Source organism: Oryctolagus cuniculus, chromosome 5, assembly GCF_051225735.1.
Source record: "Oryctolagus cuniculus isolate XC-2025 breed Fujian yellow rabbit chromosome 5, ASM5122573v1, whole genome shotgun sequence".
Classification (NCBI taxonomy): domain Eukaryota; kingdom Metazoa; phylum Chordata; class Mammalia; order Lagomorpha; family Leporidae; genus Oryctolagus; species Oryctolagus cuniculus.
This window is the reverse complement of record NC_142871.1, coordinates 11,844,604-11,857,451: the sequence shown is the minus strand read 5'-3', so window position 1 is coordinate 11,857,451 and position 12,848 is coordinate 11,844,604. Positions and strand designations below refer to the sequence as shown.

At 38.0% G+C, this 12,848-nt stretch overlaps 1 long non-coding RNA gene across 1 annotated transcript in view; it reads left to right on the top strand.

The window, feature by feature from the left end:
- The window catches only part of LOC149126410 (uncharacterized), a 46,958-nt gene extending 43,005 nt beyond the window's left edge, over window positions 1–3,953 (top strand). Inside the window, exon 3 of the long non-coding RNA XR_016233386.1 lies at window positions 3,381–3,953. This is a non-coding gene — a long non-coding RNA (uncharacterized LOC149126410). The remainder of the gene's footprint in view (window positions 1–3,380) is intronic.
- Window positions 3,954–12,848: the final 8,895 nt, after the last annotated feature.

Below are 12,848 nucleotides of genomic sequence, written 5' to 3'. Positions count from 1 at the left end.
ATAAAAAGTCATTGAGCAAGCCAATGAAATAAATAAAAGTAGCTATCTTGAAGTATGCGTCTTATAATGATAAGATAAATATGCAGAGGATAAAAAGAGATAGCCTTAAAATCTGCCTGGATAACTCTCTTGTTTCTGTAACTAAATGCACAATTGATTTAAAATGATTCACTGATGGATTAATATGGATTATAATTTCTGCATTTGTGATTTCAATAGTTATTATAGAGCCAAAAATTTTGCTTAGAAAGAGCAGGTATCCCACATTGATTATGTGATGGATAATCACTGTCCTGTCTAATTCCTTTAAAGGATGGGGAACATGAAAGCATGCCCAGTATTTACAAAGTGAGGCTGCACGTCTCCTTTGAAGAGTGTACACACAGAGAGAGATTCCACAGGATGGATCATAGCATCCTCTCACTGTTTCCTTCTTTAGCCCAGAAGCACAAGTATACAGCTCTGATTTGTGTCAGATTGGGGGTATGGGGAAGAGAGAGAAAAAGAGAGAAAAAGAGGTTATTGGATTTGCAGCTTTGGATTTCTTTTCTACCATGGTTATGAATACTCAAAAAGACACGTTTGCTGTTGGAAAAGAAAGACAAAATGGAGAGAGGAAAAATTATTTTGTGGCAGCAAAGTCTTTGTTTGACAGGCTATACCTGAGCTAATAAGTGGGAAAAGTTTGCAAAGCAGTGAGAAAGCAGACTTGTATTATGTACTTGCATTATGCCAGGGATTATAAAACAATGACTAAAGTTCTTTTCTCTTTCTAAAACTCTTCTGTGAAAACCTGAATTCTAAGGAAACACAACATTAGTAAAACTGTCTCGCATTCACAGAAAGCTTCATAATTCGTTAAACAGCCCTTCTAACTGAGGAAGAAAGAAACTAATATTTATTGTATGCTAATCACACACAGCTCAGGAGCATGGAGGTTTGATGCATTAAAAAATTTATTCATGACATGCTTCAGAAATGGGTATTATTTCTGCCATATTTCAGATAAGAAAACAAAATGCTAGCAAATGTGAGTGCATTGTTAGAAGTCGCCACCAGGAAGGGTTGATGCTGAATTTCAAATTCAGAACTTCTCACGTGGCTGGGAAGTCATTTTGTGTGGGCTATCGCTAAGCCAGAAGGTAGCTATTAAAATACCTAAACATCTGCAACTTATAAAAAGGCAACACTGCAGGGTTTTGTTGTCCAAGGCTGAATTTGGCATCAAAAGCATCCAAGAACCTTGATTTGCTCTGTTTCATGTGTGCCTACAGTAAAGGCATTCATAAAAATTGCAATTGTGATTTTTAAGAAGGAAATGCCCTTTATTCAGAATTCCTTTTTAAATAATAGCAGAAAACTCATGAGTCTAAAAAATAAAAGACAAGTCTTTGATATTTCAGGAATTAGGCCTTCCATCCTGGTAGCAAATTATTTTGCAAACTCTCTTGCAACTCATATTTTCAAAGACTAGTTACAGTGAGTGTTGAGAAGTCTCTATTTGACCAACTATTTGCATACTGTACAGATTTCGGCATAATGCAAAGACAACTTCCTACTCAAAAAACTAGAAGAAAGGAAAAATGTCCCTTTCAAAAGAAAATGGTGTTAAAACCTGACATTTTGCAGAAATCCTGTCACAACCAATATCTATTTGTTTCTGGGGTGCACTGCTTTTTGCAGTTAGTAATACTGATGCCTTTCACTTTATCCATTTGGTTCTTCCTAATGCAGAAGTATCTAGGAAGTAACCTGACTGCAAATTCTAAAAATATCTTTTCATTATTTCTCAAAATTTAACCTCAGGATATACAGGATTGCAGCACAAAATTCAAGTTCACGTAAGTACTTGAATGTTACCTGCTCTGTCGAGTATGCACAACATTTTGAAAGAAACAACTGCTATAATTCTTTGCTCATGTATTTGATGAACCATACTTTGGCTGAGGAAGACGGAGTGGGATGAAATGCTGAAAGACAGGAACCACAGAGGCTGAAAAGTGACCTAGAAATCTTAATTTTAGCAATCATAGCTGTGGTTGAATTCAAGTTTACAGCAGCAGGGGTGAAATTATAGGACAAATTACCATGCTACAGCAGAGAAATTATTCTCTGCTGCATGGTTATTAAGTGATAGATAAATAAATAACACTGTAGGGCTGATTGACAAACTATAAGTGACCTAAAAGCTAAAAGGGGCACCATGCAAATAGTACTGTGTAATCACTAGGCATTTGAAAACTGAAATGAGATTTGTCATAGTGAAGAAACCTTAAAATGGTCTCTGCTCAAGTCGTTGCTGAAGCCATTCATAGAAGTCTTTAATCCTAAGGAATTTACAACTTCACAGGATCATATAATGCTTATTTTTTTATTTTTGAAAAAGACCTTAACAACAAATGGTGAATAGAACATGTGCCATAGTTGTTTTCAGAGCTGCATTCAGCAATGTTAAGAGGCTTTCTTTTTTTCATATTATAACATCTCTCATATCGAATGATTTTTTTTTAGATTTAATGAAATATGGTGGTAATGACAGTTTTACATGAGTTTTTCCAAATCTTGTCTCTTGCCAGTTAAAGTATGGAAAAACTTAAAGGCATCCAAAATAGTGTCTCCACACATTGCCCTTGGCATTAAGCTCCTTGAGTTTTTGTTAGCTTGATGGAACTCCCAGGCCCCAAGCCAGGCGTGCAGTGAAGTAATGAACTCTGATAGGAATCCAACCAAAATTCACTTTGTAAAATACTACTCCACTGGCTTCTAACCATTTGACCAGCACCATTTGGTGCTGTTGAACAATTAATGTTTCCTTTTAAAATTTACTGAATTTTAATGCTATAAAGTGATAGGAAGTCATTTTCATACAGATGATCTGGCTCCTGTATTTAACCAATGCATCCTTAATTTAGTTTATTGATAAGCAAGTCTTTGGATACTTAGGATACTTTGTCCTCGCAAAGCTTAGGTGAGAGAGAGCCATGAGACAGAATTTACACTGAAGTGACAGATTAAAGATCAGCCCTCTGGCCTGTGCAATGAAGACATTGGTCTTAGAGCCAAATAATTTCACCCCTGCACTGCAAACTTAAATTCAGCCACAGCTATGATTGCTTCTGGTGCAGATGTTAGGTTGGTGTCTTATGGTTCCTCCAGAATTAGGAGCTTTAGGAAATGGTTTATTGGTTTGTCAGAATGGGGAGTATCCAAGAGGTGAGCATTCCCAGTTGTACCAACTGTAATAAAAGGTTAATCTTAGATTTAAAATATATATATGAAGCAAGGCATGGCATACAGTCACATTTGTTGAATCTTTGTTATCTACAAAACACAAATGGTCTTCCATGATCTAGTCTTGTTTTCCTTTCTCTGCTTCCCAGTGACAGGTGCATTTGATGGAGGAGAAAGCATGTGTCTGGACTAGAGGACAAGCCCAAGGTCACTTTGAAGTGCTTGAGGAGCTGGGTGAAGGTGAAGGCAGGACTCCTCATCTAAGCTTAGTACTTTGTATTAGGCTATCAGTCAGGGACCTGGAAATGCATACCAGTTATATCCTCGTGCAAAAATGTGAAAAATTTGAACAACTTGAACATTTATTCCTTTTGTGCTGTTTCTTGAATAATCAAGGCTAGATTTAATAATTTAAACTCCTGCCCTTTCTTTAAATTCCTCCTGTTATTTTCTGTTATTTACTAAAAAATTGTCCTCTCAACAAAATGTTTCAATGCATTTTCTTGGAATATTATAGCTCATTATTAGTGTCAACTTCTCCCTGTCTTTAGGAAAATGTTCAGTTTGCTATTGGGAATGACACAATTTAATGCATGTCCAGAAAACCCTTAATGATGGATAATGCTTCAAAGGACAGCCTTGGATCAGCATTTTGCCCCTTGGTAAGGATGTATCTGACATGTGACACACAGGCTAGGCTGGACATATAGTTGGCTTTGGAATACTAGACTTGACTTGCTTATTTTATGTTAAAATCTGGACTTAGAGAAAGCAGTTATTTTTGAATCAGATGTTAAGAGAAAGTCTTAATAAAAAATTGGAAACAAGTTGATTATCTTGTGTCCTACTTGCTTCTACTGCGTGTTTGAGTCCCTTCCTCTTTCCTTCTTCATAACCATATTCCTATCAAAGCTCCAATGCCTTCATTCCTTCTGTGGTTAATCCAGTCTCCTACTGAACTGAACAAGACTTCCCCACTTAACAATGTATACAAATCGTTTTCCTCATTCTCTTGGTGTTCTAATTTCCTACTAGCAAATTGGATCTCTTCATCAGTGGTAATCATGTAACGTCTACTAACAGATGTTTTCTTTTACATTGTAATTGCACTCTACCCAGAGTCTGCCTAATTGTCACATTTTAGATTTGGGTTCATGGAGTTAATTCTTTGAGGAACATCGGTTCCTCTTGAATACAAACTGTTCCCTTACAGGTGACCATGAAAGAACAGGGCATTTACCTTAAAAACTGGCTGTGATGTGTGTCTTCCTGGTGTCCTGCACATCTGTCAGCACAGCAATAATCTAGTTGGTCGTAGAATCTTCCATCCCACCTTACAAGCCACTGAGTGGCCACAAGACTGGCAAATAAAATAAGGGAAGGGTGTTGTTACAGAGGAACCACAAAGGTTCAGATGGCACCAGAACCAGTGCATGGATGTGTAACTATTTTCTATACTTCCTAAACATTTTCTTTACAATTACTTTGTTTCACAGTCTCTACAGGTTGTGCACATGTTCCCCAAATAGAAGATTGTTAGTATCTGTCTACCAGTTCAAACTTGCCCTTCCATCTGGAAGTCTATATATTATTTGATTATATGTGTACCAAAGTCATATATGCTATAGGAGAGTACTTCAAAAAGTTTGTGGAAATTGAATTAAAAGTATAATTTTTGAAATCTATGAATAGTGTTTTTCATAATACACATTTTCTTCCAAATTTCTGAAGATCTCTTTAGTTTAAAAAGGACAGAAGGAAAACAAATAATAATAAAATATTGACATACAGTATTCCCTGCTCCACCTTCCCCAATCTCACTCTGAGAGTGTGCTTCTAGTATTTTAGCTTCAGAATCAATTTTCAGCCTCAGAATCAATTCAATTTAGACATTACTTATTGATTTATTTCAAGAGAAAAGAAAACCTGTTTCCAATTACATACCTTCTTCCTCTAAAGTGTTATGTCATTTTTGTTTGAAATATCATTAAAGGTTTGATTCACTTTGACCTGGAAACATGTATTCCTGTTGAGCTGGTTAGTGTACTACTTTCCATACTTATTACTACCCTTTCTATTTCACCTGGTCATTTTGATTCCATCTCTGTCCTGCTCCTTCTCCTTACTTTTTTGTCTTCTCTCTCTGACTTCTTTGTATTGTGGAGTTAACAAAAAGTTGCTTTTATTTTTATTTGTTTACTTTCTTACATACTTGCTAGAATATTTTCCCAATATATCTTTAAATGATCATTACTAATTTTTCTTTGTCTATTCCTCTTAACCTTGCTTCTCATGTAATGGAACAATATTCTCTTTTATTTCCTGTTCCAGAATTAATGAGAATATTTGGCATTTGTCTTCTGTTCTCTGGATTAGCTCTGTTTCTTGAATCCTGTGTAGTACTTATTTATTTTGGTTTCTGTTTTCCATACTGGAGACTTTCCTGTAATCTATGATGGTCTTGGTGCCATTCAGATGAAAGAGTAAGGGTCTACTTGTGTGGACTGAGATTGTTATCAGTGAGCTGTGCTCCAGTGACAAAAGTCACATTGGCGTGGAAAAGTTGATTTTGGGGCATGTACTCTGGGACAATTGTGTTTCTCCAAAGAAGGCACCTTGCTACCCAGCACAAACACTCAACCCTCACAGGACCAGGTGTTCTCGCATCCAGACATCCAACTGGATCCATCTTTCCAGAGCATAGAGCCATGCTCTCCAGCTGTGTGGAGGAGAAGAGGGTATCTCACTGATCCTTACACACGCTCTCAGTCTCTCCACGTTCAGACTGGAGTCTTCCCTTCATCTCCAGTTCATCTGTTCTCCCCTAAACCGCTCCGAGGCTGTGTAGGTGGATTGCCTGCTGTTTTTCTCTGTAGGAATGCAGGGTTCATGTTTTGTTTGTTGTTATTGTTGTTCTGCATTGTCAGTTACTAATCCTTAGTTAGATTTCTCTCTTCTCAAATTTGGTGATATGTCTCAGTGGTTCTTGTTGCCTCATACATTATCTTTGCCCTTGAGGGGCCGTTAATTGTGTATAAAAGTTCTCTGCCTATTATTTTGGTGGAATTCCCTGGAAAGGCCAAAATGAAGATGTGTTCAGTTGATCAACTTTTATTGGCATTTCTTGTGTTTCTATTTAATTATAAAGAGAAGCTGCAAAAAATTGAGATTTCCATTTACTCTTATTTTGATGTAGGGAACATTTTAATGTAAAGATACTCTAAAATCTCAAGGCACTCTATTTGAAAGAAAAAGCGGGTTACTAGCTACAATTTCTACGTGACGACAATGACAATTATCTCTAATACTATACAACTAAAAATCACTGAAGTAAATAGGAAATAAATGCAACCTAGTTAAAAATAAAGGAAGCAAAGGAGGATTTTTTTTTAGAAAAGATAATAGACTTGCCGATATTCATGACCCCTTTCAAATCCAGAATTTCTCAAAGCAGGCTTGTTGTTCTCATATTGATTTTTATAAATAGAAAATACTATAAATTTGCCTAAAAAGTAAACAAATAGCACTTTAATTTGTCTTATAAGGTGAGTTTCCACATGAACATTCTGATTGAAAAAAAAAAGTTTCTTGGCCAGCTAAAGAGAGGGAGAGAAAAAAAAGGGGGGAAAATCTTTTACAAACTAAATGATGATTTTTTAAATTCCTTTCTAGCTCTACAATTTTATCATTGTTAAGTCTCTTAAATTACTCTGTTTTACCTTGTCTGTAAAATTACAATAATAATACCTACTCTTACAGAATTATGAGTATCAAATTAGATACTGTATGATGAACTATAAATTCCTTTAGATATATAATTTATTATTACTAATCAAATCTGTGGAAGTAAGAATAAGTGAAAAAATCCATGAAATTATTATGCAAGTTGCAATTTTCTCTTTTCCACTACTAACATTTAGATACAGAGTTGTCCTTGTATGTCTTCTTATATTTTTAATCCTAACCTAAATAGTAGTGTAGCTTTAGTCACATAGGCAAATCACTTGTGCTGTCAAACGCTCTCTCCTGCGGAAGAAGATCACGCAATGTAATCATGCAATTGCTACTTTTCCTGCAGTGGTGCTGTTCCTTTGCCAGATTTCAGAGAACCTCGCAGCTGAAAGTCCCCCGTGTTTGCCGCTGAACTCCTTCATGTCACAAATAGCGGGGATGCTAAGAACAGTCACACACCTTTGCCCAAAATGTTTATGAAACAGTTTCCGATCGCATCCCAACCTAGTGTTTTCAGACTCCCCCTGTCAAGGGTAGGAGGGCCAGAAGTATTCGTCAGTAGGTTCTCATGGTCTTTCATGAATCTGTCAGGAATTCTGAACATAGACAAAGTCATTTCCATGTGTGTGTGTGTGTGTGTGTGTGTGTGATTTCTTATTCAATGAAAACTGGTGACAGAGCTCCTTCTGGTCTGTTAGATTCTAGAGGTGATTTTCTAGAGGAAGGGAGCTACATGGGCAAAGCTTCCCTTCCCTTCTGAGATCTATTAAAGTATAATACCAATCTGTGTGAGTGAACTGACTTCCCACTACGAATACGGGCACTGCACATCCACAGCGGAAATAACTGACCTGCTGTCAAAACAATCCCGTTCCTGCTCTCCAGGTCATGGGCCCGCATTGTATCTGTTACTGGAATGCCTGGCTCCTTCACTGTGGAGCTTCTCCTAGGTCTGTCTCTCTCCTAACAGTATTTAGGTCTCTTACTGTCTGGGTTCTGGGGTGTTTACTCTGTGATGTCTGATGGAACACAGATTGGATCTCCCTTAACTGCTGGTTTAAGTTAAGTAGGAGATATGAGTGAGCGGTCTCAGAGAACTAGGAGCTAATGAAGCTTTGTGTTTATAATGGGAGTGTATCAGGTAAATGCAGTGACTTTAGGTGACATTTTTTAAAAAAAGACAAATATATCAGATTACCATAGACTTCCCTTAAAAAAAAAAGTAGATAGGAGAAATCCCAGCATATGTGTCACAGAAAAAGAGTTAGATTCTAAAAGTCTTCTAAGATGTCGAATACACATTGGCTTTAGGATCCCAGTATTTCATTTTGAAGAAATTATTGAAAAGCTGTTTATTATTGATTCCAGAACCAAAAAGTTTACACCGTGGGATGTGGCTCTCCAGCTCATGCAGATATTTAAGTCTCGAAGTCATGAATGGATACTTACAGGCGAACGCTTGATCTGGCTGTGTTGTCTGAAGGTAGAGCCTTTTGGAAGTGGTTGGATTGTGTTGTTAGAATGGAGCTCTTGGGGCTGACATTCAGGGCAGCAGATTAAGCTGCCATCTGCCAAGATATGAGTGCCAGTTCACATCCTGGCTGCTCCACTTCCAATCCAGCTCCCTGCTGATGCACCTGGGAAATGACTGGGCGATCCATTGCAGTTCTTGGCCCATCACTTCTGCTTGGCCCAGCCCTGGCCACTGTGGCCATTTGGGGAGTGAATCAATGGATGGAAGATATCTTTCTGTCTCTCCTTTCTCTCTCTCTCTCTCTCTCTCTCTGTCTGTCTCTCAACTCTGCCTTTAAAATAAATAAATCATTACAAAAAAGAATGGTGCTCTTGTAATCCAATCATGTGGGTTTAGCAGAAACCACATAGACATGCAGAAGTCATCTCTCTGATTCCAGACCTGCCAGGGAATCCTTCCTCTACAGGCAAACCACCACCCACTGACTTCATGAGCTCCCCGACCAATAGGACTACCTGATCTTGGACTGTGAGCCTCCAAAGCTGTGAGTGAAAGGAAACCTTTTCCTTTATAAATTAGTTTCTCTCTTGTTAGTTATAGTAATGAAAAGCTGATGCAACGGGATCATCTTGATAAGCAGTTTGGTAATCAGAAAAAATGCCTGCTCTTCATACCCTAAACCAAACAGCATCAGTAGTCACAGTGAGATCTCAGCTATGACATGTAGTCCTCTGACATCTACCACAGTAGTTACGGAAGAATACTCAGGTCAGTAACAATGTATGTTTCACTGATTTCCAATGAAATAGATTAGAGGAGGGGGGAAAGGAGAGGGGGTAGGAAGGAGGGAGGGAGGGAAGAAAGGAATATCATTATGTTTTTAGAACTGAATCTACAAATCATTGAAACTGTTAAAAACATTAAATTTTTTTTAAAAATTAAAGAAGGTACTCAGTTTTATTTTTGGGTGAATTTTCTGATTCAAAATGTATGTTGGGTTCTGCTAGGGCTTATTATACGAAGGTACTTCAAAAAGTTCATGGAAAATGGAATTAAAAGATACGTTTTTTTGGGTAAAGAAAATTTTAAATCCATGCATATGAGGAGTCTTCAAAAAGTTCATAGAAAAAATGCATAATATGAAAGAAGCATATACAGATTTCAAAAATTTTTCCCAAAACTTTTTGAAGTATCCTTGTGGGCATCATTATTATATAAAATAGTATCTAAGGTTACCCATCACTAGTATCAGATAAACTTAATTATAGAAAATTTAACTGTCACTTATGCATAGAATTTCTCACCACAGGAAATCATTAGAAAGAGGACTGAGTCAATTTAACATACTTTTCAGCTCCTTGAAAGTGAGTCTCAGCCTTAATTGATGGGCAAATAGATGCACATTCTCTACCCAAAGTTTGAACCTTGATGAAATCTCATCTAAAAAGTGGCCACATGGCCTCCATTGCAGATGCGGATGCCCTGTTAATGTAAAACACTCTTTAACATGGGCACCACCAGTTATTCAAAATACATTTTTACTGTTAAAAGTGTTTCTTACAAGGCTTACCAATATGTTACCTCTTTTCTCCCTTCCTTCTTTTATTCTAAACTTTCTTTATCCAAATATAATATCAGGTGTTCTAAAAAAAATAACTAGTGGCAATTAGATGACTGAAAAAGAAAGAGAAAAAAAATAGAAGGAAGAAAATAAGTTGAAACTTGTACTCAAGTTAGTAAGGAAAAGACAGGGCATAGAGCTTTTTTTTAAGATTTTTATTTATTTATTTGAGTCAGAGTTACACAGAGAAAAGGAAAGGCAGAGAAAGAGAGAGTGAGAGAGAGAGAGGGAGAGAGAAAAGGAGAGAAGTCTTCCATCCTCTGGTTCACTCCTCAGATGGCCGCAATGGCTAGAGCTGCGCCGATCCGAAGCCAGGAGGCAGGAGCTTCCTCCGGGTCCCCTACATGGGTGCAGGGGCCCAAAGTCTTGGGCCATCTTCTGCTTTCCTAGGCCATAACAGAGAGCTGGATTGGAAGTGGAGCAGCCAGGACTTGAACCGTCACCCATATGGGATGCCGGCACTGAAGGCGGCAGTCTTACCTGCTATGCCACAGCACTGAGGGCATAGATCTTGTACACTCACTATGAGGAGGCCCCATTGGACTCTGCAACTCTGTGTCTAAAAAATTAATAGGAAAACATGATCAAAACCTGGATTCATAGAGAACATGGTATAAATAAACCACTGTCAGAAAAATGTAATCATTTAGGTACTGAAGCTTGAAGAATTCAACCCATAAACATCACTCTAAAACAGCTAATACAGTTTAAATTCAGCGGGAGGAGGAGCAAAACTGGTTGCCACAGCATCGTGGAGGCACTGACCACGACTCTGAGCTTAACAAGTCCCTTCCTCTGCCCTTTCTATCTGCAGTTCCAGTAGAATGGACCCAGCTCTATACATGGAGAGACTAGTCAGCTGCCAGGTCCCAATTCCTCACTGAGCTCCAACTCACAAATCATTATTGGACGAGAGGGCTGGAAAGGCCCATTGGTCCCATGCTTACCAGGGAAGCTGTGTTGCTAAGCAGCTGGTTCTTGGATCCCAGGCTTTTTCAGAACACCAAAGCTGGAAATGTTGGTTACTTCCAGACGAATGAATTTGGAAGTCTTTTTGGGGGAGTTTGAAAAGGAAAGTGGCAACCCAGTCATTCTCTGTGGGCACTTAGAAAGGGAAGAGCAGATGGCTGGCTGTCTTGGGTTTTACATGAAAATCTTCAGATTTAGAATTGTCAGGGCATCTTCAAAAGAGATATAAATATAATCATTTACATTTATATGTGTTTGTTAAAAACATTAGCTAATTAAATATAGACATTTAAAATAGGCCACAAGTTTTGAGACTCTTTTTTTATTTTTCACTATTCTAGAAGGTCCAAGGAAAAAGCTTGGACTTCTCTCAAGCATTGAAAAGACTTAGACAAATGCAAAGCTTTAAAACTACTCTGCAGGTTGGGTATGAGTGCCAAGTATGATGTAGCCTGGAATAGGAATGATTGCATTTAGGCCACAGCAGTGATTGACAACCTCAGAGGGCCACTCCTGATCTCTGCAGTCCCCCTCGAACATCATCAGAGTCAACTTGGGTGACAGAGCCCTCACTGACTCTATGTCACTTCAGAGAGCAGATCAAAGAAAGACTGCAAAACACTGCAGCTCTCTCTCTGCCACTGTTTCCTCCCACCCTCCTGTCTCCCCACCCTGGGGGAAGCAACCTAACACATGGAGTGAGCAGCCATATAGTGAAGTCCCACATGATGAGAAACTGAAGCCTTCTCTAGCAGCCTGCAGTAAAGTGAGGCCTACAACAACCACAGGGAATAGTCTGCAAGCAGTTCTCTTTTTTAAAAACATAGATAGATAGATAGATAGATAGATAGATAGATAGATAGATAGATAGGAAAAACACAGTCACAGAGAGAAGAGACAGAGACAGACAGGTGTGAGGGGTGGGAAGGAGAGGGAGAGATCCTCAATCCACTGGTTCACTCCCCAGATGGGCACAATAGCCAGGTCTGAGTCAGACTGAAGCCAGGAGCCTGGAACTCCATTCTGTTGTCCCATGTAAGTAGCAGGGCCCAAGTACTTGGACCATCTTCTGTTGCCTTCCAAGGCACATTAGCAAGGAGCTGGATTGGATGCAGAGTAGCCAGTACTCTAAGATGCGATGCCAGTGTTGCAAGCTGAGGCTTCACCCGCTGCACCACAATGCTCCTCCCTGGAAGCAAATCTTTCCATATATTGATTCTAAGTAGATTGTGTAAATCAAAGTTTAAGCCCTAGAACAACCATTAAATATCTATACAAAAATATGAGATAAAATATTTGATAGATAAATTAAAATGGTATACTAGAAAATGTTCAAAAGAAGACAGGAAAGATGAAGAGGGAAACAGGAAAAAAAGCAGATATAAAATTAAAATTTTATAATAAAATCTAACTATATAAAGATATTAAATGTGAATGGTCTATAAACACCAATTAAAATACAGATTATCAGAATGGCTGAAAAATGGCTCAACTGCATTTTGTCTACAATAAAATTATTTGAAATTTAAGAATATAAAAAGTTAAAAAATGAAAAGAAGAATAAAGACATACCATGCAAACTCTCACTAAAAGTAAGATTGGGTAGTTATATGAATATCAGACAAAGTAGACTTCAGAACAAAGAAAACTACAAGGAGAGAAAGGGACATGACACAATGATAGAAGCTTTAATTGAGCAAAATTGTGTAACATCCTCCCTGTGTATATACCTAACATCAGAGATCAGATATAGGAGACAAAAAACCTGCAAGCATTCAGAATGAATGAAAATCACCATTGACCAATGGGATCTACTGACCT